Genomic DNA, 26,487 nt, shown 5'->3' with positions numbered 1-26,487 from the left:
CAAAACCGGGTTACGCTACTCATTCGTAGCTCCCCAATTTCCTGACAATGGTGGGTGGCCACCGGTCCCATACACTGGCCGAGATCTCAGATTAAAAGTTGCTAAGGTCTCTCCGCAGGACACTTGAACGAGAGCTAGTTCCGTAGCATTAGTGACCTTCGACCATATGGCCACGGAGCGGGAATTCTCTACTACAAGAAATCAATAATATCCTTGATAGTGAGAAGAAAATTTGTAGCGACGAGGATGGGATTCGAACCCACGCGGGCAGAGCCCATTGGATTAGCAGTCCAACGCCTTAACCACTCGGCCACCTCGTCCGTTGATGCTGCCAGAGGTATCGTAATGGGTATTTCTGTAAATTGTTCAGCTTCGAATCTCAAAGGTTTGTTGTGTAAAATCTTTGTGGATACTTTTCTAAAAAATAATTTGGTTTCCATTTTTGTTTGTAAGAGTGAGTAAAGAGAATGATCCTTTGATGGCTGTCTGTCTGAAGTGTTTTCATGAAATTTATGAAGTCGACCGCATATTGCAACAAAATGATGTTATGTGCCCGGATAGCTCAGTCGGTAGAGCGTTAGGCTTTTAACCTAACGGTCCAGGGTTCGAGTCCCTGTCAGGGCGTGTCAAACACTTCTTTTTTTGGAAAATGATTCATCATTTATTTCTCCAAAATACTTGCAATGCTGTCTCGTAATGTTGGAGAATATATTGTATTATGATCCGAATATATTTAAGAACACAGTCCCGTTCTTCCTAATCTACTGTAGTACAGACTCGAAAATAATAGTATTAATAATTACCATTGAGTCTTAAAATTGAACGTGCCTATCTAATTTAATCTAATCAATTGTAGAAAATTATCACACCTTAGCTCAAGAAAATCCGTCTAGTTCTGCCACAATGCTATGTCGAGGTATGACCAACTATTGCCATAGTGTATGTATAAGCCCGGCTAGCTCAGTCGGTAGAGCATGAGACTCTTAATCTCAGGGTCGTGGGTTCGAGCCCCACGTTGGGCGACTTTTCTTTTCCGACACTACAATAGCTACAGAGGGTCAAAGTAGCGTATTTGAAAGCTTTGTTGACGCGCAGAATATCCAAATCTCTGTCTGTTCGAGTCTTTAATCCATTCCACTTGTAGACTCGAATAAAATGTAAGTGTCAAACACCTATCTCAGTATCGTCATTTGCATGCAAGGGAGGGGGAGTAAGATGTCTTATGTAAATATGTGTTGAAGATTCTAAATAAGATGAACATTGCATTGCCTTCTGATTCGTAACAATGAACTTTATCGCAACTACTCCCTCTGTCCCATAATTATTGTCCGGTACACCTTTTTTTGTTGTCCCATAATAATTGTCCGATATTCAAACTGTGACATTGGTGTATACAGAAGAAGAAAACGAAAAACGAGAATGAGTCGCACAACTTTATTACTCAAGGAGTAATAAATAAAAATTATCAATCCAGGATCAATACAAAGTGACCAAGAATTTCGACAAAATAAAACATCAAGACGAGAGAGATTGTTGGTCCAGGAAGGTTGTCATCCCATCATCTACGAACTAGATCTAGTGCTGAAGTGCTGCTGTAGCCTCGTCGTAAATGTTCCGAGGACACTCCAAGCGAGATGGCAGGACGTTGCGGCGGTTCAAGTGTGCTTTTTGCATGTGGGGAATCCTGTAGTTGTTCACACCTTGGACGCGCATAATTTCAATGAGACAGGACTGCAAAGTGAGAAAGACGTTGTTGAGCTTGTCGCGTGTCAGATCAGAGAAAGATGTTTCAACGGCGGCTATCAACTCATCAATAGTTTGTGGAGCTGCCTGATGCTGGAGAGACTGAATTGCCAGGAAGTACCCCAGATCTAAAACATTCATGTCCGGACTGTTTTAAGGTTGGCATACGAGATCCAATGGCCGCTGCAGCATCCATCCAGGCGCTGTCATTGGGAACGATATGCAGACGCGCATTGTCCTGCTGAACGGACACCTGGATTCTCCCTGCGCGCAGTCCACGAGGCCATTGTGCATCTATTCCAACGAGGCCGGGCGACGGTAGCCAGAAACATGATCTTGGGAATAAACGATTTGCTTTTACATGTTCGCTGCAGGTCTGGTTCGTTTGGCAGTAAGTACAATTTCTGACCGCCCTTCATCAGGTAGAACCATTTTTCATCCACATGAACTGTCTCCATCATCATGTTGAACTTCGGATTTCCATTGACAAGGGAAATTTTAGACGTTCCGTCTTGTTGCTATCAGTCAATAATGGCTTCAGCGCATTCGTATGCACTCTGATCATTGTATGCCCCATTTTTCAACGATTGCCGCCCCTGTTGCCAAATGCGACGTGCTGTTCTCGTTCTTACATAACATTTCTCGGCCGCACTTGTCATGGCACCTTTCTTCACTACGCCAGCCGTACTGTTTTCCAACAGAAACTCGTACATGCCTGTGGTTCACTGTCCGTGAGGTTCTTGCTAGCACTGTCGCTTCCTATCATGGGTTGTGTGTTCATGGCTGTTCTTCTCACACGTACTCACTGAAGGAGTGCTCTACTTACGATTTGCAGCGTGCCTTGCTAGACCGGTTTGCATACAGTGCCACACCGGTGTGTTGCAACCCAACTCCCCCTTTGGGCAATCGTCTGGGCGGAATTTGTTCCTCGTTGCGATAAGGTCACGTTGTTCCCCTTCACAATCTTGAAGACTGATCTACTGTGCCTCTCCTCATGCATGTGCTTTCCATCTGTCTCTTCGTCTGTAATTCCTGTACTACCATTTTGGCATACCGGACTATAATTATGGGACAGAGGGAGTACGTACTATGCAGGGGCGGCTCAAGATAAGACTTCTCACCAGGGAGAGATGGAATTTTGGCGCTCTAATAAGAAACATGACCATGTTATTATATATTTACGGTTTTAATTACGAAAAATTATAACCTTATGAATAATATACTTTAAGTGTTATTGTTACAGAAACGTTTATTGTGCGTATTTGTTTATTTAATACTTACTTAACTATACATGTTCTTTTCAATATACTTATTATGCCTTATGCAACAGTATCTACAATTAATTCTTCTCAACAATTAATCCAACACTTTTAAAAACAAATAGCCATGTATCCGATGGAGGCACATAGTGTTTCGCATCTAGTTCAAGGGTGGTGTTCGGAGGGATGCTGCCACACGGTCGATAGGGGCCTAGGCGTGGGAAAAACAAGAGAAAAAGTTCTACTTACAGGGTAAAACCGGCTATTCTTTCGCGGTTGCGGGTGGACGATATCGTAAATGAAAGCCAAAGTTAACAAACTACTTGTCCAGTAAAGCACGAACGCAGGGCTTCCACAAATCACCAGAGCTTCCACAAAATAGCGTACTGGCCCGATTCTCTCACCTCCTCTTTTCATCCACATTGCGAAGATTCGCCTACACTCGAGCTGCCTTGGCATCACTTTAGAGGTTACTTGTGGTCAGCGCGACGAAATTCCACTCGTTGTTTTAGGTTTTACAAAACCGGGTTATGCTACTCATTCGTAGCTCCCCAATTTCCTGACAATGGTGGGTGGCCACCGGTCCCATACACTGGCCGAGATCTCAGATTAAAAGTTGCTAAGGTCTCTCCGCAGGACACTTGAAAGAGAGCTAGTTCCGTAGCATTAGTGACCTTCGACCATTTGGCCACGGAGCGGGAATTCTCTACTACAAGAAATCAATAATATCCTTGATAGTGAGAAGAAAATTTGTAGCGACGAGGATGGGATTCGAACCCACGCGGGCAGAGCCCATTGGATTAGCAGTCCAACGCCTTAACCACTCGGCCACCTCGTCCGTTGATGCTGCCAGAGGTATCGTAATGGGTATTTCTGTAAATTGTTCAGCTTCGAATCTCAAAGGTTTGTTGTGTAAAATCTTTGTGGATACTTTTCTAAAAAATAATTTGGTTTCCATTTATGTTTGTAAGAGTGAGTAAAGAGAATGATCCTTTGATGGCTGTCTGTCTGAAGTGTTTTCATGAAATTTATGAAGTCGACCGCATATTGCAACAAAATGATGTTATGTGCCCGGATAGCTCAGTTGTCGACCTCCGTGGCGAAGTGGTTAGCAGAGCGCGCTACAACGCCAGGGGCTCCAGGTTCGAGTCCCGGGTAAGGCATGGGTATATGTGATTGTCTGTCCTGAAAAAGTCCTGAAATAGAAATGTGAATGAAATGATATGAGTGAATGTGATGGGGGAAGCTTCCGCTTAAGGGGCTTTCCTTTTTGGTAAAAAAAAAAAAAAAAAAAAAGTCGGTAGAGCGTTAGGCTTTTAACCTAACGGTCCAGGGTTCGAGTCCCTGTCAGGGCGTGTCAAACACTTCTTTTTTTGGAAAATGATTCATCATTTATTTCTCCAAAATACTTGCAATGCTGTCTCGTAATGTTGGAGAATATATTGTATTATGATCCGAATATATTTAAGAACACAGTCCCGTTCTTCCTAATCTACTGTAGTACAGACTCGAAAATAATAGTATTAATAATTACCATTGAGTCTTAAAATTGAACGTGCCTATCTAATTTAATCTAATCAATTGTAGAAAATTATCACACCTTAGCTCAAGAAAATCCGTCTAGTTCTGCCACAATGCTATGTCGAGGTATGACCAACTATTGCCATAGTGTATGTGTAAGCCCGGCTAGCTCAGTCGGTAGAGCATGAGACTCTTAATCTCAGGGTCGTGGGTTCGAGCCCCACGTTGGGCGACTTTTCTTTTCCGACACTACAATAGCTACAGAGGGTCAAAGTAGCGTATTTGAAAGCTTTGTTGACGCGCAGAATATCCAAATCTCTGTCTGTTCGAGTCTTTAATCCATTCCACTTGTAGACTCGAATAAAATGTAAGTGTCAAACACCTATCTCAGTATCGTCATTTGCATGCAAGGGAGGGGGAGTAAGATGTCTTATGTAAATATGTGTTGAAGATTCTAAATAAGATGAACATTGCATTGCCTTCTGATTCGTAACAATGAACTTTATCGCAACTACTCCCTCTGTCCCATAATTATTGTCCGGTACACCTTTTTTTGTTGTCCCATAATAATTGTCCGATATTCAAACTGTGACATTGGTGTATACAGAAGAAGAAAACGAAAAACGAGAATGAGTCGCACAACTTTATTACTCAAGGATCAGTACAAATTGGCAAATCAAGTATCCTAAACCACATAAATAAAAATTATCAATCCAGGATCAATACAAAGTGACCAAGAAGTTCGACAAAATAAAACATCAAGACGAGAGAGATTGTTGGTCCAGGAAGGTTGTCATCCCATCATCTACGAGCTAGATCTAGTGCTGAAGTGCTGCTGTAGCCTCGTCGTAAATGTTCCGAGGACACTCCAAGCGAGATGGCAGGACGTTGCGGCGGTTCAAGTGTGCTTTTTGCATGTGGGGAATCCTGTAGTTGTTCATACCTTGGACGCGCATAATTTCAATGAGACAGGACTGCAAAGTGAGAAAGACGTTGTTGAGCTTGTCGCGTGTCAGATCAGAGAAAGATGTTTCAACGGCGGCGATCAACTCATCAATAGTTTGTGGAGCTGCCTGATGCTGGAGAGACTGAATTGCCAGGAAGTACCCCAGATCTAAAACATTCATGTCCGGACTGTTTTAAGGTTGGCATACGAGATCCAATGGCCGCTGCAGCATCCATCCAGGCGCTGTCATTGGGAACGATATGCAGACGCGCATTGTCCTGCTGAACGGACACCTGGATTCTCCCTGCGCGCAGTCCACGAGGCCATTGTGCATCTATTCCAACGAGGCCGGGCGACGGTAGCCAGAAACATGATCTTGGGAATAAACGATTTGCTTTTACATGTTCGCTGCAGGTCTGGTTCGTTTGGCAGTAAGTACAATTTCTGACCGCCCTTCATCAGGTAGAACCATTTTTCATCCACATGAACTGTCTCCATCATCATGTTGAACTTCGGATTTCCATTGACAAGGGAAATTTTAGACGTTCCGTCTTGTTGCTATCAGTCAATAATGGCTTCAGCGCATTCGTATGCACTCTGATCATTGTATGCCCCATTTTTCAACGATTGCCGCCCCTGTTGCCAAATGCGACGTGCTGTTCTCGTTCTTACATAAAATTTCTCGGCCGCACTTGTCATGGCACCTTTCTTCAATAGGCCAGCCGTACTGTTTTCCAACAGAAACTCGTACATGCCTGTCGTTCAATGTCCGTGAGGTTCTTGCTAGCACTGTCGCTTCCTATCATGGGTTGTGTGTTCATGGCTGTTCTTCTCACACGTACTCACTGAAGGAGTGCTCTACTTACGATTTGCAGCGTGCCTTGCTAGACCGGTTTGCATACAGTGCCACACCGGTGTGTTGCAACCCAACTCCCCCTTTGGGTAATCGTCTGGGCGGAATTTGTTCCTCGTTGCGATAAGGTCACGTTGTTCCCCTTCACAATCTTGAAGACTGATCTACTGTGCCTCTCCTCATGCGTGTGCTTTCCATCTGTCTCTTCGTCTGTAATTCCTGTACTACCATTTTGGCATACCGGACTATAATTATGGGACGGAGGGAGTACGTACTATGCAGGGGCGGCTCAAGATAAGACTTCTCACCAGGGAGAGATGGAATTTTGGCGCTCTAATAAGAAACATGACCATGTTATTATATATTTACGGTTTTAATTACGAAAAATTATAACCTTATGAATAATATACTTTAAGTGTTATTGTTACAGAAACGTTTATTGTGCGTATTTGTTTATTTAATACTTACTTAACTATACATGTTCTTTTCAATATACTTATTATGCCTTATGCAACAGTATCTACAATTAATTCTTCTCAACAATTAATCCAACACTTTTAAAAACAAATAGCCATGTATCCGATGGAGGCACATAGTGTTTCGCATCTAGTTCAAGGGTGGTGTTCGGAGGGATGCTGCCACACGGTCGATAGGGGCCTAGGCGTGGGAAAAACAAGAGAAAAAGTTCTACTTACAGGGTAAAACCGGCTATTCTTTCGCGGTTGCGGGTGGACGATATCGTAAATGAAAGCCAAAGTTAACAAACTACTTGTCCAGTAAAGCACGAACGCAGGGCTTCCACAAATCACCAGAGCTTCCACAAAATAGCGTACTGGCCCGATTCTCTCACCTCCTCTTTTCATCCACATTGCGAAGATTCGCCTACACTCGAGCTGCCTTGGCATCACTTTAGAGGTTACTTGTGGTCAGCGCGACGAAATTCCACTCGTTGTTTTAGGTTTTACAAAACCGGGTTACGCTACTCATTCGTAGCTCCCCAATTTCCTGACAATGGTGGGTGGCCACCGGTCCCATACACTGGCCGAGATCTCAGATTAAAAGTTGCTAAGGTCTCTCCGCAGGACACTTGAACGAGAGCTAGTTCCGTAGCATTAGTGACCTTCGACCATTTGGCCACGGAGCGGGAATTCTCTACTACAAGAAATCAATAATATCCTTGATAGTGAGAAGAAAATTTGTAGCGACGAGGATGGGATTCGAACCCACGCGGGCAGAGCCCATTGGATTAGCAGTCCAACGCCTTAACCACTCGGCCACCTCGTCCGTTGATGCTGCCAGGGGTATCGTAATGGGTATTTCTGTAAATTGTTCAGCTTCGAATCTCAAAGGTTTGTTGTGTAAAATCTTTGTGGATACTTTTCTAAAAAATAATTTGGTTTCCATTTATGTTTGTAAGAGTGAGTAAAGAGAATGATCCTTTGATGGCTGTCTGTCTGAAGTGTTTTCATGAAATTTATGAAGTCGACCGCATATTGCAACAAAATGATGTTATGTGCCCGGATAGCTCAGTTGTCGACCTCCGTGGCGAAGTGGTTAGCAGAGCGCGCTACAACGCCAGGGGCTCCAGGTTCGAGTCCCGGGTAAGGCATGGGTATATGTGATTGTCTGTCCTGAAAAAGTCCTGAAATAGAAATGTGAATGAAATGATATGAGTGAATGTGATGGGGGAAGCTTCCGCTTAAGGGGCTTTCCTTTTTGGTAAAAAAAAAAAAAAAAAAAAAGTCGGTAGAGCGTTAGGCTTTTAACCTAACGGTCCAGGGTTCGAGTCCCTGTCAGGGCGTGTCAAACACTTCTTTTTTTGGAAAATGATTCATCATTTATTTCTCCAAAATACTTGCAATGCTGTCTCGTAATGTTGGAGAATATATTGTATTATGATCCGAATATATTTAAGAACACAGTCCCGTTCTTCCTAATCTACTGTAGTACAGACTCGAAAATAATAGTATTAATAATTACCATTGAGTCTTAAAATTGAACGTGCCTATCTAATTTAATCTAATCAATTGTAGAAAATTATCACACCTTAGCTCAAGAAAATCCGTCTAGTTCTGCCACAATGCTATGTCGAGGTATGACCAACTATTGCCATAGTGTATGTGTAAGCCCGGCTAGCTCAGTCGGTAGAGCATGAGACTCTTAATCTCAGGGTCGTGGGTTCGAGCCCCACGTTGGGCGACTTTTCTTTTCCGACACTACAATAGCTACAGAGGGTCAAAGTAGCGTATTTGAAAGCTTTGTTGACGCGCAGAATATCCAAATCTCTGTCTGTTCGAGTCTTTAATCCATTCCACTTGTAGACTCGAATAAAATGTAAGTGTCAAACACCTATCTCAGTATCGTCATTTGCATGCAAGGGAGGGGGAGTAAGATGTCTTATGTAAATATGTGTTGAAGATTCTAAATAAGATGAACATTGCATTGCCTTCTGATTCGTAACAATGAACTTTATCGCATCTACTCCCTCTGTCCCATAATTATTGTCCGGTACACCTTTTTTTGTTGTCCCATAATAATTGTCCGATATTCAAACTGTGACATTGGTGTATACAGAAGAAGAAAACGAAAAACGAGAATGAGTCGCACAACTTTATTACTCAAGGAGTAATAAATAAAAATTATCAATCCAGGATCAATACAAAGTGACCAAGAAGTTCGACAAAATAAAACATCAAGACGAGAGAGATTGTTGGTCCAGGAAGGTTGTCATCCCATCATCTACGAACTAGATCTAGTGCTGAAGTGCTGCTGTAGCCTCGTCGTAAATGTTCCGAGGACACTCCAAGCGAGATGGCAGGACGTTGCGGCGGTTCAAGTGTGCTTTTTGCATGTGGGGAATCCTGTAGTTGTTCACACCTTGGACGCGCATAATTTCAATGAGACAGGACTGCAAAGTGAGAAAGACGTTGTTGAGCTTGTCGCGTGTCAGATCAGAGAAAGATGTTTCAACGGCGGCTATCAACTCATCAATAGTTTGTGGAGCTGCCTGATGCTGGAGAGACTGAATTGCCAGGAAGTACCCCAGATCTAAAACATTCATGTCCGGACTGTTTTAAGGTTGGCATACGAGATCCAATGGCCGCTGCAGCATCCATCCAGGCGCTGTCATTGGGAACGATATGCAGACGCGCATTGTCCTGCTGAACGGACACCTGGATTCTCCCTGCGCGCAGTCCACGAGGCCATTGTGCATCTATTCCAACGAGGCCGGGCGACGGTAGCCAGAAACATGATCTTGGGAATAAACGATTTGCCTTTACATGTTCGCTGCAGGTCTGGTTCGTTTGGCAGTAAGTACAATTTCTGACCGCCCTTCATCAGGTAGAACCATTTTTCATCCACATGAACTGTCTCCATCATCATGTTGAACTTCGGATTTCCATTGACAAGGGAAATTTTAGACGTTCCGTCTTGTTGCTATCAGTCAATAATGGCTTCAGCGCATTCGTATGCACTCTGATCATTGTATGCCCCATTTTTCAACGATTGCCGCCCCTGTTGCCAAATGCGACGTGCTGTTCTCGTTCTTACATAAAATTTCTCGGCCGCACTTGTCATGGCACCTTTCTTCAATAGGCCAGCCGTACTGTTTTCCAACAGAAACTCGTACATGCCTGTCGTTCAATGTCCGTGAGGTTCTTGCTAGCACTGTCGCTTCCTATCATGGGTTGTGTGTTCATGGCTGTTCTTCTCACACGTACTCACTGAAGGAGTGCTCTACTTACGATTTGCAGCGTGCCTTGCTAGACCGGTTTGCATACAGTGCCACACCGGTGTGTTGCAACCCAACTCCCCCTTTGGGTAATCGTCTGGGCGGAATTTGTTCCTCGTTGCGATAAGGTCACGTTGTTCCCCTTCACAATCTTGAAGACTGATCTACTGTGCCTCTCCTCATGCGTGTGCTTTCCATCTGTCTCTTCGTCTGTAATTCCTGTACTACCATTTTGGCATACCGGACTATAATTATGGGACAGAGGGAGTACGTACTATGCAGGGGCGGCTCAAGATAAGACTTCTCACCAGGGAGAGATGGAATTTTGGCGCTCTAATAAGAAACATGACCATGTTATTATATATTTACGGTTTTAATTACGAAAAATTATAACCTTATGAATAATATACTTTAAGTGTTATTGTTACAGAAACGTTTATTGTGCGTATTTGTTTATTTAATACTTACTTAACTATACATGTTCTTTTCAATATACTTATTATGCCTTATGCAACAGTATCTACAATTAATTCTTCTCAACAATTAATCCAACACTTTTAAAAACAAATAGCCATGTATCCGATGGAGGCACATAGTGTTTCGCATCTAGTTCAAGGGTGGTGTTCGGAGGGATGCTGCCACACGGTCGATAGGGGCCTAGGCGTGGGAAAAACAAGAGAAAAAGTTCTACTTACAGGGTAAAACCGGCTATTCTTTCGCGGTTGCGGGTGGACGATATCGTAAATGAAAGCCAAAGTTAACAAACTACTTGTCCAGTAAAGCACGAACGCAGGGCTTCCACAAATCACCAGAGCTTCCACAAAATAGCGTACTGGCCCGATTCTCTCACCTCCTCTTTTCATCCACATTGCGAAGATTCGCCTACACTCGAGCTGCCTTGGCATCACTTTAGAGGTTACTTGTGGTCAGCGCGACGAAATTCCACTCGTTGTTTTAGGTTTTACAAAACCGGGTTACGCTACTCATTCGTAGCTCCCCAATTTCCTGACAATGGTGGGTGGCCACCGGTCCCATACACTGGCCGAGATCTCAGATTAAAAGTTGCTAAGGTCTCTCCGCAGGACACTTGAACGAGAGCTAGTTCCGTAGCATTAGTGACCTTCGACCATTTGGCCACGGAGCGGGAATTCTCTACTACAAGAAATCAATAATATCCTTGATAGTGAGAAGAAAATTTGTAGCGACGAGGATGGGATTCGAACCCACGCGGGCAGAGCCCATTGGATTAGCAGTCCAACGCCTTAACCACTCGGCCACCTCGTCCGTTGATGCTGCCAGGGGTATCGTAATGGGTATTTCTGTAAATTGTTCAGCTTCGAATCTCAAAGGTTTGTTGTGTAAAATCTTTGTGGATACTTTTCTAAAAAATAATTTGGTTTCCATTTATGTTTGTAAGAGTGAGTAAAGAGAATGATCCTTTGATGGCTGTCTGTCTGAAGTGTTTTCATGAAATTTATGAAGTCGACCGCATATTGCAACAAAATGATGTTATGTGCCCGGATAGCTCAGTTGTCGACCTCCGTGGCGAAGTGGTTAGCAGAGCGCGCTACAACGCCAGGGGCTCCGGGTTCGAGTCCCGGGTAAGGCATGGGTATATGTGATTGTCTGTCCTGAAAAAGTCCTGAAATAGAAATGTGAATGAAATGATATGAGTGAATGTGATGGGGGAAGCTTCCGCTTAAGGGGCTTTCCTTTTTGGTAAAAAAAAAAAAAAAAAGTCGGTAGAGCGTTAGGCTTTTAACCTAACGGTCCAGGGTTCGAGTCCCTGTCAGGGCGTGTCAAACACTTCTTTTTTTGGAAAATGATTCATCATTTATTTCTCCAAAATACTTGCAATGCTGTCTCGTAATGTTGGAGAATATATTGTATTATGATCCGAATATATTTAAGAACACAGTCCCGTTCTTCCTAATCTACTGTAGTACAGACTCGAAAATAATAGTATTAATAATTACCATTGAGTCTTAAAATTGAACGTGCCTATCTAATTTAATCTAATCAATTGTAGAAAATTATCACACCTTAGCTCAAGAAAATCCGTCTAGTTCTGCCACAATGCTATGTCGAGGTATGACCAACTATTGCCATAGTGTATGTGTAAGCCCGGCTAGCTCAGTCGGTAGAGCATGAGACTCTTAATCTCAGGGTCGTGGGTTCGAGCCCCACGTTGGGCGACTTTTCTTTTCCGACACTACAATAGCTACAGAGGGTCAAAGTAGCGTATTTGAAAGCTTTGTTGACGCGCAGAATATCCAAATCTCTGTCTGTTCGAGTCTTTAATCCATTCCACTTGTAGACTCGAATAAAATGTAAGTGTCAAACACCTATCTCAGTATCGTCATTTGCATGCAAGGGAGGGGGAGTAAGATGTCTTATGTAAATATGTGTTGAAGATTCTAAATAAGATGAACATTGCATTGCCTTCTGATTCGTAACAATGAACTTTATCGCAACTACTCCCTCTGTCCCATAATTATTGTCCGGTACACCTTTTTTTGTTGTCCCATAATAATTGTCCGATATTCAAACTGTGACATTGGTGTATACAGAAGAAGAAAACGAAAAACGAGAATGAGTCGCACAACTTTATTACTCAAGGAGTAATAAATAAAAATTATCAATCCAGGATCAATACAAAGTGACCAAGAAGTTCGACAAAATAAAACATCAAGACGAGAGAGATTGTTGGTCCAGGAAGGTTGTCATCCCATCATCTACGAACTAGATCTAGTGCTGAAGTGCTGCTGTAGCCTCGTCGTAAATGTTCCGAGGACACTCCAAGCGAGATGGCAGGACGTTGCGGCGGTTCAAGTGTGCTTTTTGCATGTGGGGAATCCTGTAGTTGTTCACACCTTGGACGCGCATAATTTCAATGAGACAGGACTGCAAAGTGAGAAAGACGTTGTTGAGCTTGTCGCGTGTCAGATCAGAGAAAGATGTTTCAACGGCGGCTATCAACTCATCAATAGTTTGTGGAGCTGCCTGATGCTGGAGAGACTGAATTGCCAGGAAGTACCCCAGATCTAAAACATTCATGTCCGGACTGTTTTAAGGTTGGCATACGAGATCCAATGGCCGCTGCAGCATCCATCCAGGCGCTGTCATTGGGAACGATATGCAGACGCGCATTGTCCTGCTGAACGGACACCTGGATTCTCCCTGCGCGCAGTCCACGAGGCCATTGTGCATCTATTCCAACGAGGCCGGGCGACGGTAGCCAGAAACATGATCTTGGGAATAAACGATTTGCTTTTACATGTTCGCTGCAGGTCTGGTTCGTTTGGCAGTAAGTACAATTTCTGACCGCCCTTCATCAGGTAGAACCATTTTTCATCCACATGAACTGTCTCCATCATCATGTTGAACTTCGGATTTCCATTGACAAGGGAAATTTTAGACGTTCCGTCTTGTTGCTATCAGTCAATAATGGCTTCAGCGCATTCGTATGCACTCTGATCATTGTATGCCCCATTTTTCAACGATTGCCGCCCCTGTTGCCAAATGCGACGTGCTGTTCTCGTTCTTACATAAAATTTCTCGGCCGCACTTGTCATGGCACCTTTCTTCAATAGGCCAGCCGTACTGTTTTCCAACAGAAACTCGTACATGCCTGTCGTTCAATGTCCGTGAGGTTCTTGCTAGCACTGTCGCTTCCTATCATGGGTTGTGTGTTCATGGCTGTTCTTCTCACACGTACTCACTGAAGGAGTGCTCTACTTACGATTTGCAGCGTGCCTTGCTAGACCGGTTTGCATACAGTGCCACACCGGTGTGTTGCAACCCAACTCCCCCTTTGGGTAATCGTCTGGGCGGAATTTGTTCCTCGTTGCGATAAGGTCACGTTGTTCCCCTTCACAATCTTGAAGACTGATCTACTGTGCCTCTCCTCATGCGTGTGCTTTCCATCTGTCTCTTCGTCTGTAATTCCTGTACTACCATTTTGGCATACCGGACTATAATTATGGGACAGAGGGAGTACGTACTATGCAGGGGCGGCTCAAGATAAGACTTCTCACCAGGGAGAGATGGAATTTTGGCGCTCTAATAAGAAACATGACCATGTTATTATATATTTACGGTTTTAATTACGAAAAATTATAACCTTATGAATAATATACTTTAAGTGTTATTGTTACAGAAACGTTTATTGTGCGTATTTGTTTATTTAATACTTACTTAACTATACATGTTCTTTTCAATATACTTATTATGCCTTATGCAACAGTATCTACAATTAATTCTTCTCAACAATTAATCCAACACTTTTAAAAACAAATAGCCATGTATCCGATGGAGGCACATAGTGTTTCGCATCTAGTTCAAGGGTGGTGTTCGGAGGGATGCTGCCACACGGTCGATAGGGGCCTAGGCGTGGGAAAAACAAGAGAAAAAGTTCTACTTACAGGGTAAAACCGGCTATTCTTTCGCGGATGCGGGTGGACGATATCGTAAATGAAAGCCAAAGTTAACAAACTACTTGTCCAGTAAAGCACGAACGCAGGGCTTCCACAAATCACCAGAGCTTCCACAAAATAGCGTACTGGCCCGATTCTCTCACCTCCTCTTTTCATCCACATTGCGAAGATTCGCCTACACTCGAGCTGCCTTGGCATCACTTTAGAGGTTACTTGTGGTCAGCGCGACGAAATTCCACTCGTTGTTTTAGGTTTTACAAAACCGGGTTACGCTACTCATTCGTAGCTCCCCAATTTCCTGACAATGGTGGGTGGCCACCGGTCCCATACACTGGCCGAGATCTCAGATTAAAAGTTGCTAAGGTCTCTCCGCAGGACACTTGAACGAGAGCTAGTTCCGTAGCATTAGTGACCTTCGACCATTTGGCCACGGAGCGGGAATTCTCTACTACAAGAAATCAATAATATCCTTGATAGTGAGAAGAAAATTTGTAGCGACGAGGATGTGATTCGAACCCACGCGGGCAGAGCCCATTGGATTAGCAGTCCAACGCCTTAACCACTCTTTTTTTTTTTTTTTTTTTTTTTTTTTTTATTATTCCATTTTAGTCAACAATTACAGTAAATCTTTACAATTCTTACAGATATGTTATTCAAGTATTACATTTAGAAAGTTGGCATAGTGTAATTTCTTATAACCTAACGACATTTGTTGATATTCTTGTCTTATAGTTAATCCAAAGTCCAAGTAATTGTAATTTTTCCCCACAGGAAATACAAACATTAAGTATTGTGCTATAAGCCACTGAACTGATTGTTGCTTTGTGCTTGGAAACAAGTGGAACTCTGGTAAAATAATGTCTTTTACTGATACCTGGTTTGGTGAAATACGACAAATTCTACTTAGCATTGTTCTTAATTTTGACCAAGCTGTGGCTGCTTTCTTACATTCTGTTATCTTATGGGTAATCGAATCTGGTGCTTGGCAATCATAGCAATTTGGAGAATTACTAAAACCATATTTGTGACATCTATCTGCCGTTACAATAACTTGTTGGATCACTTTGTACCATATAGATGATGCCTTGTTCGTTAGGTGTTTCGCCGTTACATTGTTCCATATTTGTTTCCAATTACATTGTGGATTTTCTCTTTCAATTCTAACGGTTGTTATATTTGCGCTAAGTTGCTCTCGGTAAATCTGTTTAACAGAAGGACAATCATAAGATTGTTTCACAGTTTTGTAAAATGTATGTATAACGTACTCAGTATAAAACGCTAATTCTCTGGGTATAACTTTTATATCCATTGGTGCTGTTAATGGTACTTCTTTTAACATTGTAATTATTATGCGTTGCGTGGTGGATTCAGTTGGAGAAAATATCGCTGAAAGACCGCTTTGGATAAATAAAGCTTTTGATTGCATCGCCACACTCTTTAGGTTCATACCTCCCCTCTTTTCCGGGAGGTATAGTTCGCTCATAGCCACACGGAACACTGAGTCATGCCAGAGAAATTTACCAACCTGTTGCTTTACCCTGGCTGTTTGCTTCACGGACAAGGTCAATGTCTTGGATAGGTACCAAAGCTTCGATAGAGCGTAAATATTTACGTATCTCACTCTCGATTTCAAACAAAGAAACCTGAGTTGATTTGCACGTAAAGTATATATCACTTTTTCGGTTACTAACCGACTATTATGCTCAATGGTGTCACTAATTTTTGCATAAAATTGTATACCTAAAATTTTTACTTTCTGTACTACACGTACACTAGTGTTATTACTAAACAAATTGTTGACTCCCAAAGGTAACAAAAACGTTTTGTTTACATTTAGCTTTGCGCCCGAGACATTTTCAAAATATTTCAAGTATTGTTGGGCATTCTCCAAATCCCTTTCGCTATTTAAAAATAATGTAATGTCGTCCATAAAACTACTAACTTGTATCGTTGTTGACATGACAGAAATGCCTTCATTTATTTCTTTTATTCTTTTAAGTAAGGGAACCAGTGTTAATACATATAATGCACTACTAAGTGGACTTCCTTGTAAAACCCCTCTTTTCATTTGGAAAGTTTTCGTGAAACACCCATTAATTTTTAATTTTAACTGAATGTCTCCGTACAAAATTTGTATCCATTTTATAAAGGTGTCTCCAAAACCAAAAGCCTTTAAAACACTGTACATATAGTTATGACTAACTCTATCATAAGCCTGTGAGAAATCCACTGATAAAATTGCATTGCTAGCTTGCTGGTTTTGTGTTGTAATGATCACGTCACGTATGGCTTGTAATAAATGATGAATCGTTCTTTGAGGATTACATGCATATTGGGTATCCCCTATTAGTTTGTGCATGTAAGGAATTAGGCGGGTGTTTAAGCATCTGCTAATGATCTTAATGTCACTACTTAGAATTGTAATCGGGCGGTAGTCAGAAACCACTTTGGGTTTCAGTTTTTTTGGAATAAAAACCATTATTCCTGTTCGACTTGAGGATCCTAATTTCCCACTCTGTAATACCTCATTAACCCATTGCGTGAAAACATCTCCAAAGAGATTCCAAAAGGTTTGGTAAAAGTCTGAGGGCAGGCCATCTTCTGCCGTTGATTTATTTCTGGCCGCTTTGAAAACTGCATTTCTTACTTCGGTATTCGTAAAGGGTTTACTAATTTCCGTTCGCTCTTCTTCTGTTAGTCTTTCTGTCACTTGGTTTGTGAAGTCCCACTCTGTTGCTAAGGGATTGTAAGCTTGACCCATTAAGTTTAAATAATACTGTAAAAATATGTTCTGAATTACTCTAGGATTAGTTGTGTCCTGTCCCGTAGCGTCTGTTATCTCTGTTATTAGGTGACTTTTAACGTGTCTATGCTCTTGTAAAATATGATATAAATTTGCCTCTTCGTCATTATCCAAGGGTAACTTTTTGCTTTTGATTTTTACGATACTTCTCTTTTTTCGGTGTAAAGAAAGTAATTTTGATTTCATCTCGTTAATGTAAGGCTTATTTACATGACCTTGTAAAGCTTGACTTTGTAAGTCGTGTAACACGGCATAATAGAAATTATACATGTTGTTAAAATCTCTACTTTTGTCTATACTATACATTTTACTAATATAACGAAATTTTGGTTTTACAATGAATTCCCACCAATCTGTCAGAGTCTTACTGGGTGATCTACGCCTAACTAAATCTTGCCAAGTGTCTTTTATTAACAGTTCATAATTTTTATCCGCCAATACGGAACAATTTAGCATCCAGTATCCTCTTCCCATATGTGATTTGTTTTGTTCCAATTTTATTTTTAAAATTAAGGCACTATGATCACTGAAGCACACAGGGAACACACTTACACTTTGTACATTTTCTTTATAACCCTTCGCTATATAAAATCGGTCAATGCGTGAGGAACTTCGATTTGTAAAATGTGTAAATCCTGGTTGGTCTCTATTTTTACAACTCCATGCATCTGTTAACTGTAAACCTTTTGTCAATTCATAGAGTGCGCGGGAGAAATTATAACCTGGTTGTTGATCTTGCCTGTCTAGGACGGAATTGAAATCGCCAGCCAGTAACGCATTTAGTGTATGCGATGTTAATTCTGGACTTAAGATTGTCGAAAAGAAGTGTTCTCGTTCTTGCTTATTATGACTTCCTGAAGGCGCGTATACATTGCATAAAAACAAGGGACCTAATTCCGCACTTATTAATCTTCCTGATGGGTGGAAGGTGACATTATGTAAATCAATTCTTTGATGCACCGCTATTGCTGTGCCTTGATATGTGGCAGTAAAATTATTATGAACCTTGTACCTTGCCAGGGGTGAAAAATTGTCAATGCCTACTTCTTGTAGGAAGGCGATATCAATATCCGACTGTGACAGAAAATCATTTAACGCCATTAGTTTATTCTGACTTTGTAATTTGTTAAGGTTAATCGTTGCTAATGTAAATGTGTACATTAGGGTTGACAGGATCTTATTTAAGCAAAGCATTAATTATTTTTTGTACTTTATGCTCTGCAATTGTTCCACTTTTGACGCTGGGCATACTCACTCATATCTCTTCTTCACTACCTGGGATATGAACTGTAGGCATTTCTGTATCACTTGGTTTATGTGTCCCTGCCCCTATTAGTTCTAAGCTTTTTTCCTCTTTTCCTAAAAAAGGGTTTGGTTGAATAGGGTTATCTCTCTTGGGCTTGAGCTGTACTTCTACTGCTGTACTTACCACGTCGTCCTTTTTTTGTTTCTTCGGACGTAAGGTCATATGATCTGTAGCATTTTTCCTCGCATCCCTGGCGGATCGTGAGCGGGGTTTTTTGGGGGTAGGTGCTGGAAATTCTGCTGCTGTGAACATCGAACTTGTTGGAATTTGGGGGTCTTGATTCGGGAAGTCGAATAGGGTGAGTGGAACTATAGATTCGTTCCCACTTACACTTTCACTTGCACTTTCGTGCACACTTTCCTTGTTCCCATCACTTGCATTATTTTCTTGCGGATTTAACTGTGGGGGTTTGGAGATCTTAGTACTGACCTTGGTCTCGTTGTCTTCAGTGACTTCCATCTGTTCGTGTTGTTCCTTGTGGTCCTCTGGTGTAGCCTGTCGGTATGCCGGTACTGGTAAAATAGTTCGGATATCCTGGTCATGAGCAGTTGAATCCCGAGGAGGGTGTGAAGAACTGGGGAGTGTATTTACCACCGCTGCAGCGTATCCAGCAGTGCGCGTCGGCCTTGCCACCCTATTCTGGCACTGATGATGTAAGTGGTCCTGCGCGTTGCATTTAAAACAGAGTTTAGGTTGTCCTTCATAAGTAGTCCAATAACGCTCTTCATTTAACTGTATGTAAGATGGCACCGGTTTTTGTAGGATGATGCGTACTATTTTCCTGCCCGTTCTGACTGGGTAGGGGAGGGTGGTGGAATAAACTTCATCTCGTACTGCTTGTATTATTCCGTATTTGGACATTTCGGTTGTTATGGCACTGTCTGGTAATTCCATGGGCACTAGATGAATACGAACGATTGTGACAGGTTTGTCTGCTTTATGTACTGGTATATCGTATTCTCCCGTATCGTCTGTGAATACGAAGGTTCCTTTACTACGTGCTATTATTTCCGTGCAAAATTGTTCGGTGCTTAATTTAACAAACACTTGGTGTTTTACAAAGTCTACTTCGATACTCAATACGTCCGCAACGCGCAATTTCACTACATCTCTCATCCATTCATGGATGGCGAGCGTGGTCGGTCTTTGCTGCACACGGGCGAAGGAAAATTGCAAAGTATTTAACCTTTTGACCGGCATGACTCAGAAATTACATACGTACACTTAACGTCACTGATACTGAGCTGCTCGCTCTGCTGTTAGTATAATATTCACCTGTCTGTAGAAACAATTTCCGCGTGTTGATTATACTCTACTTGACGAAAGTTCGGGAGCGCTCGCTAGACACGTCTGCTCTCTACCTCGCCTCGTCGCGGAGTATGGTCCACTCGGCCACCTCGTCCGTTGATGCTGCCAGGGGTATCGTAATGGGTATTTCTGTAAATTGTTCAGCTTCGAATCTCAAAGGTTTGTTGTGTAAAATCTTTGTGGATACTTTTCTAAAAAAATAATTTGGTTTCCATTTATGTTTGTAAGAGTGAGTAAAGAGAATGATCCTTTGATGGCTGTCTGTCTGAAGTGTTTTCATGAAATTTATGAAGTCGACCGCATATTGCAACAAAATGATGTTATGTGCCCGGATAGCTCAGTTGTCGACCTCCGTGGCGAAGTGGTTAGCAGAGCGCGCTACAACGCCAGGGGCTCCGGGTTCGAGTCCCGGGTAAGGCATGGGTATATGTGATTGTCTGTCCTGAAAAAGTCCTGAAATAGAAATGTGAATGAAATGATATGAGTGAATGTGATGGGGGAAGCTTCCGCTTAAGGGGCTTTCCTTTTTGGTAAAAAAAAAAAAAAAAAAAAGTCGGTAGAGCGTTAGGCTTTTAACCTAACGGTCCAGGGTTCGAGTCCCTGTCAGGGCGTGTCAAACACTTCTTTTTTTGGAAAATGATTCATCATTTATTTCTCCAAAATACTTGCAATGCTGTCTCGTAATGTTGGAGAATATATTGTATTATGATCCGAATATATTTAAGAACACAGTCCCGTTCTTCCTAATCTACTGTAGTACAGACTCGAAAATAATAGTATTAATAATTACCATTGAGTCTTAAAATTGAACGTGCCTATCTAATTTAATCTAATCAATTGTAGAAAATTATCACACCTTAGCTCAAGAAAATCCGTCTAGTTCTGCCACAATGCTATGTCGAGGTATGACCAACTATTGCCATAGTGTATGTGTAAGCCCGGCTAGCTCAGTCGGTAGAGCATGAGACTCTTAATCTCAGGGTCGTGGGTTCGAGCCCCACGTTGGGCGACTTTTCTTTTCCGACACTACAATAGCTACAGAGGGTCAAAGTAGCGTATTTGAAAGCTTTGTTGACGCGCAGAATATCCAAATCTCTGTCTGTTCGAGTCTTTAATCCATTCCACTTGTAGACTCGAATAAAATGTAAGTGTCAAACACCTATCTCAGTATCGTCATTTGCATGCAAGGGAGGGGGAGTAAGATGTCTTATGTAAATATGTGTTGAAGATTCTAAATAAGATGAACATTGCATTGCCTTCTGATTCGTAACAATGAACTTTATCGCAACTACTCCCTCTGTCCCATAATTATTGTCCGGTACACCTTTTTTTGTTGTCCCATAATAATTGTCCGATATTCAAACTGTGACATTGGTGTATACAGAAGAAGAAAACGAAAAACGAGAATGAGTCGCACAACTTTATTACTCAAGGAGTAATAAATAAAAATTATCAATCCAGGATCAATACAAAGTGACCAAGAAGTTCGACAAAATAAAACATCAAGACGAGAGAGATTGTTGGTCCAGGAAGGTTGTCATCCCATCATCTACGAACTAGATCTAGTGCTGAAGTGCTGCTGTAGCCTCGTCGTAAATGTTCCGAGGACACTCCAAGCGAGATGGCAGGACGTTGCGGCGGTTCAAGTGTGCTTTTTGCATGTGGGGAATCCTGTAGTTGTTCACACCTTGGACGCGCATAATTTCAATGAGACAGGACTGCAAAGTGAGAAAGACGTTGTTGAGCTTGTCGCGTGTCAGATCAGAGAAAGATGTTTCAACGGCGGCTATCAACTCATCAATAGTTTGTGGAGCTGCCTGATGCTGGAGAGACTGAATTGCCAGGAAGTACCCCAGATCTAAAACATTCATGTCCGGACTGTTTTAAGGTTGGCATACGAGATCCAATGGCCGCTGCAGCATCCATCCAGGCGCTGTCATTGGGAACGATATGCAGACGCGCATTGTCCTGCTGAACGGACACCTGGATTCTCCCTGCGCGCAGTCCACGAGGCCATTGTGCATCTATTCCAACGAGGCCGGGCGACGGTAGCCAGAAACATGATCTTGGGAATAAACGATTTGCCTTTACATGTTCGCTGCAGGTCTGGTTCGTTTGGCAGTAAGTACAATTTCTGACCGCCCTTCATCAGGTAGAACCATTTTTCATCCACATGAACTGTCTCCATCATCATGTTGAACTTCGGATTTCCATTGACAAGGGAAATTTTAGACGTTCCGTCTTGTTGCTATCAGTCAATAATGGCTTCAGCGCATTCGTATGCACTCTGATCATTGTATGCCCCATTTTTCAACGATTGCCGCCCCTGTTGCCAAATGCGACGTGCTGTTCTCGTTCTTACATAAAATTTCTCGGCCGCACTTGTCATGGCACCTTTCTTCAATAGGCCAGCCGTACTGTTTTCCAACAGAAACTCGTACATGCCTGTCGTTCAATGTCCGTGAGGTTCTTGCTAGCACTGTCGCTTCCTATCATGGGTTGTGTGTTCATGGCTGTTCTTCTCACACGTACTCACTGAAGGAGTGCTCTACTTACGATTTGCAGCGTGCCTTGCTAGACCGGTTTGCATACAGTGCCACACCGGTGTGTTGCAACCCAACTCCCCCTTTGGGTAATCGTCTGGGCGGAATTTGTTCCTCGTTGCGATAAGGTCACGTTGTTCCCCTTCACAATCTTGAAGACTGATCTACTGTGCCTCTCCTCATGCGTGTGCTTTCCATCTGTCTCTTCGTCTGTAATTCCTGTACTACCATTTTGGCATACCGGACTATAATTATGGGACGGAGGGAGTACGTACTATGCAGGGGCGGCTCAAGATAAGACTTCTCACCAGGGAGAGATGGAATTTTGGCGCTCTAATAAGAAACATGACCATGTTATTATATATTTACGGTTTTAATTACGAAAAATTATAACCTTATGAATAATATACTTTAAGTGTTATTGTTACAGAAACGTTTATTGTGCGTATTTGTTTATTTAATACTTACTTAACTATACATGTTCTTTTCAATATACTTATTATGCCTTATGCAACAGTATCTACAATTAATTCTTCTCAACAATTAATCCAACACTTTTAAAAACAAATAGCCATGTATCCGATGGAGGCACATAGTGTTTCGCATCTAGTTCAAGGGTGGTGTTCGGAGGGATGCTGCCACACGGTCGATAGGGGCCTAGGCGTGGGAAAAACAAGAGAAAAAGTTCTACTTACAGGGTAAAACCGGCTATTCTTTCGCGGTTGCGGGTGGACGATATCGTAAATGAAAGCCAAAGTTAACAAACTACTTGTCCAGTAAAGCACGAACGCAGGGCTTCCACAAATCACCAGAGCTTCCACAAAATAGCGTACTGGCCCGATTCTCTCACCTCCTCTTTTCATCCACATTGCGAAGATTCGCCTACACTCGAGCTGCCTTGGCATCACTTTAGAGGTTACTTGTGGTCAGCGCGACGAAATTCCACTCGTTGTTTTAGGTTTTACAAAACCGGGTTACGCTACTCATTCGTAGCTCCCCAATTTCCTGACAATGGTGGGTGGCCACCGGTCCCATACACTGGCCGAGATCTCAGATTAAAAGTTGCTAAGGTCTCTCCGCAGGACACTTGAACGAGAGCTAGTTCCGTAGCATTAGTGACCTTCGACCATTTGGCCACGGAGCGGGAATTCTCTACTACAAGAAATCAATAATATCCTTGATAGTGAGAAGAAAATTTGTAGCGACGAGGATGTGATTCGAACCCACGCGGGCAGAGCCCATTGGATTAGCAGTCCAACGCCTTAACCACTCGGCCACCTCGTCCGTTGATGCTGCCAGGGGTATCGTAATGGGTATTTCTGTAAATTGTTCAGCTTCGAATCTCAAAGGTTTGTTGTGTAAAATCTTTGTGGATACTTTTCTAAAAAATAATTTGGTTTCCATTTATGTTTGTAAGAGTGAGTAAAGAGAATGATCCTTTGATGGCTGTCTGTCTGAAGTGTTTTCATGAAATTTATGAAGTCGACCGCATATTGCAACAAAATGATGTTATGTGCCCGGATAGCTCAGTTGTCGACCTCCGTGGCGAAGTGGTTAGCAGAGCGCGCTACAACGCCAGGGGCTCCGGGTTCGAGTCCCGGGTAAGGCATGGGTATATGTGATTGTCTGTCCTGAAAAAGTCCTGAAATAGAAATGTGAATGAAATGATATGAGTGAATGTGATGGGGGAAGCTTCCGCTTAAGGGGCTTTCCTTTTTGGTAAAAAAAAAAAAAAAAAAAAGTCGGTAGAGCGTTAGGCTTTTAACCTAACGGTCCAGGGTTCGAGTCCCTGTCAGGGCGTGTCAAACACTTCTTTTTTTGGAAAATGATTCATCATTTATTTCTCCAAAATACTTGCAATGCTGTCTCGTAATGTTGGAGAATATATTGTATTATGATCCGAATATATTTAAGAACACAGTCCCGTTCTTCCTAATCTACTGTAGTACAGACTCGAAAATAATAGTATTAATAATTACCATTGAGTCTTAAAATTGAACGTGCCTATCTAATTTAATCTAATCAATTGTAGAAAATTATCACACCTTAGCTCAAGAAAATCCGTCTAGTTCTGCCACAATGCTATGTCGAGGTATGACCAACTATTGCCATAGTGTATGTGTAAGCCCGGCTAGCTCAGTCGGTAGAGCATGAGACTCTTAATCTCAGGGTCGTGGGTTCGAGCCCCACGTTGGGCGACTTTTCTTTTCCGACACTACAATAGCTACAGAGGGTCAAAGTAGCGTATTTGAAAGCTTTGTTGACGCGCAGAATATCCAAATCTCTGTCTGTTCGAGTCTTTAATCCATTCCACTTGTAGACTCGAATAAAATGTAAGTGTCAAACACCTATCTCAGTATCGTCATTTGCATGCAAGGGAGGGGGAGTAAGATGTCTTATGTAAATATGTGTTGAAGATTCTAAATAAGATGAACATTGCATTGCCTTCTGATTCGTAACAATGAACTTTATCGCAACTACTCCCTCTGTCCCATAATTATTGTCCGGTACACCTTTTTTTGTTGTCCCATAATAATTGTCCGATATTCAAACTGTGACATTGGTGTATACAGAAGAAGAAAACGAAAAACGAGAATGAGTCGCACAACTTTATTACTCAAGGAGTAATAAATAAAAATTATCAATCCAGGATCAATACAAAGTGACCAAGAAGTTCGACAAAATAAAAAACATCAAGACGAGAGAGATTGTTGGTCCAGGAAGGTTGTCATCCCATCATCTACGAACTAGATCTAGTGCTGAAGTGCTGCTGTAGCCTCGTCGTAAATGTTCCGAGGACACTCCAAGCGAGATGGCAGGACGTTGCGGCGGTTCAAGTGTGCTTTTTGCATGTGGGGAATCCTGTAGTTGTTCACACCTTGGACGCGCATAATTTCAATGAGACAGGACTGCAAAGTGAGAAAGACGTTGTTGAGCTTGTCGCGTGTCAGATCAGAGAAAGATGTTTCAACGGCGGCTATCAACTCATCAATAGTTTGTGGAGCTGCCTGATGCTGGAGAGACTGAATTGCCAGGAAGTACCCCAGATCTAAAACATTCATGTCCGGACTGTTTTAAGGTTGGCATACGAGATCCAATGGCCGCTGCAGCATCCATCCAGGCGCTGTCATTGGGAACGATATGCAGACGCGCATTGTCCTGCTGAACGGACACCTGGATTCTCCCTGCGCGCAGTCCACGAGGCCATTGTGCATCTATTCCAACGAGGCCGGGCGACGGTAGCCAGAAACATGATCTTGGGAATAAACGATTTGCCTTTACATGTTCGCTGCAGGTCTGGTTCGTTTGGCAGTAAGTACAATTTCTGACCGCCCTTCATCAGGTAGAACCATTTTTCATCCACATGAACTGTCTCCATCATCATGTTGAACTTCGGATTTCCATTGACAAGGGAAATTTTAGACGTTCCGTCTTGTTGCTATCAGTCAATAATGGCTTCAGCGCATTCGTATGCACTCTGATCATTGTATGCCCCATTTTTCAACGATTGCCGCCCCTGTTGCCAAATGCGACGTGCTGTTCTCGTTCTTACATAAAATTTCTCGGCCGCACTTGTCATGGCACCTTTCTTCAATAGGCCAGCCGTACTGTTTTCCAACAGAAACTCGTACATGCCTGTCGTTCAATGTCCGTGAGGTTCTTGCTAGCACTGTCGCTTCCTATCATGGGTTGTGTGTTCATGGCTGTTCTTCTCACACGTACTCACTGAAGGAGTGCTCTACTTACGATTTGCAGCGTGCCTTGCTAGACCGGTTTGCATACAGTGCCACACCGGTGTGTTGCAACCCAACTCCCCCTTTGGGTAATCGTCTGGGCGGAATTTGTTCCTCGTTGCGATAAGGTCACGTTGTTCCCCTTCACAATCTTGAAGACTGATCTACTGTGCCTCTCCTCATGCGTGTGCTTTCCATCTGTCTCTTCGTCTGTAATTCCTGTACTACCATTTTGGCATACCGGACTATAATTATGGGACAGAGGGAGTACGTACTATGCAGGGGCGGCTCAAGATAAGACT

General features: G+C 42.6%; 1 protein-coding gene and 12 non-coding genes across 14 annotated transcripts in view; 8 read left to right on the top strand and 5 right to left on the bottom strand.

Annotated features, from left to right (window-relative positions):
- The window catches only part of LOC145984546 (glycerophosphocholine cholinephosphodiesterase ENPP6-like), a 149,533-nt gene that overhangs the window by 48,271 nt on the left and 74,775 nt on the right, over nucleotides 1-26,487 (top strand). The gene's annotated exons all lie outside the window — the stretch shown is intronic.
- On the bottom strand, nucleotides 239-320 carry TRNAS-GCU (transfer RNA serine (anticodon GCU)). Its single transcript has one exon. It is a non-coding gene; the product is annotated as a tRNA-Ser (tRNA).
- Nucleotides 552-624, top strand: TRNAK-UUU (transfer RNA lysine (anticodon UUU)). The gene has a single exon. It is a non-coding gene; the product is annotated as a tRNA-Lys (tRNA).
- TRNAK-CUU (transfer RNA lysine (anticodon CUU)) lies at nucleotides 950-1,022 on the top strand. Its single transcript has one exon. It is a non-coding gene; the product is annotated as a tRNA-Lys (tRNA).
- Nucleotides 3,759-3,840, bottom strand: TRNAS-GCU (transfer RNA serine (anticodon GCU)). The gene has a single exon. It is a non-coding gene; the product is annotated as a tRNA-Ser (tRNA).
- On the top strand, nucleotides 4,683-4,755 carry TRNAK-CUU (transfer RNA lysine (anticodon CUU)). The gene has a single exon. It is a non-coding gene; the product is annotated as a tRNA-Lys (tRNA).
- On the bottom strand, nucleotides 7,525-7,606 carry TRNAS-GCU (transfer RNA serine (anticodon GCU)). The gene has a single exon. It is a non-coding gene; the product is annotated as a tRNA-Ser (tRNA).
- Nucleotides 8,449-8,521, top strand: TRNAK-CUU (transfer RNA lysine (anticodon CUU)). Its single transcript has one exon. It is a non-coding gene; the product is annotated as a tRNA-Lys (tRNA).
- On the bottom strand, nucleotides 11,258-11,339 carry TRNAS-GCU (transfer RNA serine (anticodon GCU)). The gene has a single exon. It is a non-coding gene; the product is annotated as a tRNA-Ser (tRNA).
- On the top strand, nucleotides 12,178-12,250 carry TRNAK-CUU (transfer RNA lysine (anticodon CUU)). The gene has a single exon. It is a non-coding gene; the product is annotated as a tRNA-Lys (tRNA).
- On the top strand, nucleotides 20,845-20,917 carry TRNAK-CUU (transfer RNA lysine (anticodon CUU)). The gene has a single exon. It is a non-coding gene; the product is annotated as a tRNA-Lys (tRNA).
- Nucleotides 23,654-23,735, bottom strand: TRNAS-GCU (transfer RNA serine (anticodon GCU)). Its single transcript has one exon. It is a non-coding gene; the product is annotated as a tRNA-Ser (tRNA).
- TRNAK-CUU (transfer RNA lysine (anticodon CUU)) lies at nucleotides 24,577-24,649 on the top strand. Its single transcript has one exon. It is a non-coding gene; the product is annotated as a tRNA-Lys (tRNA).

Source organism: Lepisma saccharinum, chromosome 2 (genome assembly GCF_977018435.1).
Source record: "Lepisma saccharinum chromosome 2, izLepSacc3.1, whole genome shotgun sequence".
Taxonomy (NCBI): domain Eukaryota; kingdom Metazoa; phylum Arthropoda; class Insecta; order Zygentoma; family Lepismatidae; genus Lepisma; species Lepisma saccharinum.
This window is presented reverse-complemented; position numbering and strand designations above follow the sequence as displayed.